Genomic DNA, 4,545 nt, shown 5'->3' on the forward strand with positions numbered 1-4,545 from the left:
TTTCAAAAATTCTTGAATTAACAAATATACCTAAGGGAAAGATGTTGGTCTCACTTCTCTATATTTCCAATCTTCTAGGTATTGGCTTGGTGATTTTTCACTATCCTGTTAGCTCTTCAATATTTTCAGATGACTTCTTCCCTTCTTTTTCCCTCAGCTCATTTGTCCCTCTCTCTTTCTCCCCTCCCTCTTTTCCTTCTTTTCTTCTTTCCCTCCTTTCTTTATTCTCCCTTCCTTCCTTCCCTCTCTTTCCTCTTCTCCATTATTCCCTCCTTTCTCCTTTCCTCCCTTCTTTCCTTTTTCATTCTTTCCCTCCCTCTTTTCATCCTTTCTCTCTTCCTTTTTGTGTGAGAAAAGTTTTGGTGCATAAAGGAGTGTTTTTCAAGTTAACTGAAACATTTTCTTACATGTAGAAAACCTAATTTTCCAGGAGGGTTCTATAACTGAAGCAACCTAAAACACACAGATGTTTTTGTAGAGATCATTTCAATGTAATGAAGACTGCTTGAGCTCCAAATGTTTGTCAGCACTGTGTTAGGTACAATTGCTGCCTTGAGGAACTTATGGTCTTATAAGGGTGACAAACCCATAGGAGATAAGTACATATAACAGAATGATTGTTGACAAGACATCTATTTTGTTGTATTGAATTATTCTCAATGGAGAAATATTCATCCCTGAAACAGAGAAGTCCAGGCACTGAAAACCATTTACAACAGGAAGCAGAGTTTTATTATGCAGAATACAGCAAAGTCCTGATGCTCACATAATGCACATGATGAGACTTTCTAAATTTTCTTTCAGAACATTCTCATTTATCTTTTCAGATCCTCATCCTTCTTATGAGAAAAAAGAGAATAAATCTCTTATTTTAAAACTGATTTCATCTAAATAGTTTAAGATGGATCTTTTCAAAATGTAGAATCAGAGACATAGGATGACAGATGTGTACCTATCTGTGGGATCAAGCCCTCGATGTCTTTCCCCTAGTCAGAGGGCCTGATCCTGCTGGCCCAGCTTCAAGACCAAAGTCCAACCCAGATTAAGAGGTAGAAGAGCAAGTCCCAGTCCTGATATTTACTGGATCTATGACCTTGGGCAAGTCACCTGTGTGACACCCCCTCCCCTATTTGACAAGTAGGAGATATTCAATAAATGTTGAACCAAGCATCTTTGTCTCATTTTCTATACCTGAAAAATGTGAGTAGATGCTGTTGTGAGAATATAGTAAATGAGATAATGCAGGTGACAAGCCTTTGTAAATGGTAAAGGACAATACAGATTGGGGAGGATTGAATGGTACACATATCTGGTCATGTCAATGCTGAGTTGATTTTCTCATCCTCAAACTGGATATAAGATTCATGGTTAAAGTACGGCTGTTTTTTTTTTTTTTTTTTTTTTGTGGGAGGTGGTTAACCTCAGCGAGGTTCATGCTGTTTTTTGATGACAGGATATTGGAGGAAATAGGATACTCTTTAAAGTCAAATGAGAGGAGTGGAAAACAAATCATCTCCACTGGCAATGCTAGTGAGGTCTAATGAAAAACAAGAGCTGTCTTTTATCCAATGATCATATTTTCTTCCTGAGCCTAACCTAATTGTATTATTGAATGTTCTGGAGCCCTCCTCACTTATTAAACTATTATAATCCTTTACTTATGGGTTTCAAGATATCATTATGGTCTCCTCCCCCTAATGAAATGAAAGGTTTTAACTGAATTAGCTCATCAACAGTCCCTGATGAAGCCTGACAAATCTCTTTTTGGACTACATAGGCTTGATAACAATAATGCCAGGGCACATTCTTTCTCTAAACTCACTATTCTGAGCTAGATGAGTGATGAGAAAGCATTTATGATATCTTCAGAGTCAAAATGGAATTAGTACACCTATGGGTCCACCTCCTAGAGACCTGTACAGAATCTAACACTCTTGAAAAATTCCTTCCGTGGACTGAACTGCAAGACTCAGCCTTCTGAGTGGGTGGGTGTTGAGGGTCTGCTCTGAAGACAGGCAGGAGGGAGAAGACAGAGCAGCCTCTTCTTGGAGTTCCCTGGGGAGACGTACACAGATGGCTGCTACACTATGCAGTTGGTGGGAATTAAAGTCCCTTTTGCGAAGGGAGTGTCCTGATTTTGGTCACTTACTGGAGTCTCTGGCAGAAGTAGCCATTAATCAGAGTCAGCTTCTTCATTTGGCTGGTAATGCTGATAGATTTCCAAATCTTGGGGCAGGAGAGGGCAAACTGGGGTGGTGGCACTTAAATGCACTAAGTGATGAGGTCACAGATGGATTTTGAGGGTGGACGTGGCAAAAGTGGGGGCTGGAGCAAGAAAACTCCAGCAGGCAGGTGTTGTTAAGGTGCTAGAGGGTGGCAGGAGGAACTGTTGAGTCTACCATCTGGGCTTCTCCTTCCAAAATTCACTCCCCTTCCACAGACGCCAATGCTTCTCAGAGGTTCATAGAACCAAAAAGAACCTGCACTCCAACTGTTGATGATACTGATGAAGTGACTTTCATTTTCTATTGAATGAATATGGCCACTTTTCTTTAACAGAATATAAAGACTTATTAAGCACATTCTATCTTTCAGGCATTCTGCTGAAGTTTTATACGTATTGTTGTGTTTTATATTTATTACAGTCCCTTTGAGTTAATTTACTATTTCTGGATAAGGAAACTGAGGCTCAGAATGGCTGACTAACTTACCCTCTGTCACACATCTCATTTCTACTCAACACAATAAAAAGACCCATTATTCATGTATTCAGTCCATGAATTCTCCTTGAGATGCTTACTATGTGTAAGCCAGAAATTACTAGAAGCTCACCACCCTGTTTCTTTTGGACTTAGCCTCATTTCTTTGTAATTTGCTCAGCTAACCTAAAAGCTCCTGGACAAATCCTTAATAATATTATTTTGAAAAGCCTCCAGGGAAGAACGTTTTTTAGGTTTTCATGGTAACTTAAGTTTCCCAGAACTTCTAGGGATTTCTTAAGGGCCAACCTATGACCATTTTGCTACAATTGAAACCAGCTCCTCATGATAAATGGAGAACAGCGAGAGCAGGAGGGAAGTCTTTGAGAGCAACCTATCCTCGGAGGAAAGTAGATGTTGTTGGCAATGAGATGGAGCTACAGGGTCAAAGGATATTAGAGCCAACTGGAACCTCAACAGACAAAGACTCTAACTCCCCCACTTTCCAGGAAAGAAAATGAACTGGAGGAGAATGAACCACTCCCCTCCCCCAAATCACTGAGCTATGTCATGGCAGAGCTAGAACCAGTGTTTGGGGCTGCTTATTTCCAGGGAGGCAGAACACGTGGGAGAAATAGCTACAGCTTTGAAGGCAGGCAGGTCAGGATTCAAATCCTTGTTCTGCATTTCCTAGCCATGGAATTGGGCAGGCTTTTCAATTGTATATATTTTGTGCATTGGTTTATTCATCTGTGAAGTGGGCCTGGTAAATGAGACAATGTACGCGAGTCCCTGCGGCACAGTAGGGACTCAATTAATATTTCTTTCCCTACCCAGGACCCAGTCTTTTTATCGACTGTATTCATTAATGTACAAATCACACCAAATCGTAGTGACTTGAAACAACAATGATTGATTTTCTCTGACAATTGCTATTGGTCAGGAATTTGGGAGGGGCTTGGTTGGGTGGTTCTGGCATGAGAGTCTCTCATGAGGTTGCAGTCAGATGTGAGCTGTGGCTTGACTGAGGAGGGAACATTCAACATTAAGGTGACTCACTCCTTAATGGTAAATTGGTTCTGGCTGTTGGCAATGGGGCAGCGGGGTGGAGGGAGGTGTCTCATCTCTTGTCACATGGACCTCTCTGTAGGACTGCCTGAATAACCTCACAACATGGTGTCTGAATTCCCCTGGAGTGAGTGATCCAAGAGACCAACGTGAAGTCTACAATGCCATTTGTGTTTTATCCTTGAAATTCACGTACTTCTGCTATATTCTATTGGCCACACAGGGCCAATCCTGATTCACAGGGTAAAGGGACCATACAGAGCACAAATACCAGGAGAGGAGGATCACTATGGGCCAGCTGGCATACTACCCCGCAAATGAGGGCCTATTCCTCAGCTCAGTTGTGTGAGCGTGTTATGTCCCCACTTGACTTCTGGTGTCTTGAGTGTTGTTGATGTTTTCAAAAGTCACCCATAGATCCTCAAGGAAGACAGGGGCTATACCCTCCTGAGCGCGTTCTGGAGTTCTGGGAACACTGCTTATAATTAGCCAAGCAATAATTCCCACCACTGAGCTGACTCCAAGGCTCATCTGCTTGCTTCTCTTGAGGTTTTTAAATAGACAGGGATGTGTTAGTGACACAGTACATTATCTGTCTGTTACCATTTTGGCAGGCAACGTAGAAACGTGACTTTTTAAAGGAAGAGTTAATCAGTGTTAAAGCAGCTCCTACAGCACAGGCATGCGGCAGTGCTACAGACTGCCTAGGAAGGCTGGGGCTGCAGAACACCAGGGCCCTAACATCGTGCCCTTTGAGTGTCCCCTGGGCATGACCTGG

This window comes from Piliocolobus tephrosceles, chromosome 1, assembly GCF_002776525.5.
Source record: "Piliocolobus tephrosceles isolate RC106 chromosome 1, ASM277652v3, whole genome shotgun sequence".
NCBI classification, from domain to species: Eukaryota; Metazoa; Chordata; class Mammalia; order Primates; family Cercopithecidae; genus Piliocolobus; species Piliocolobus tephrosceles.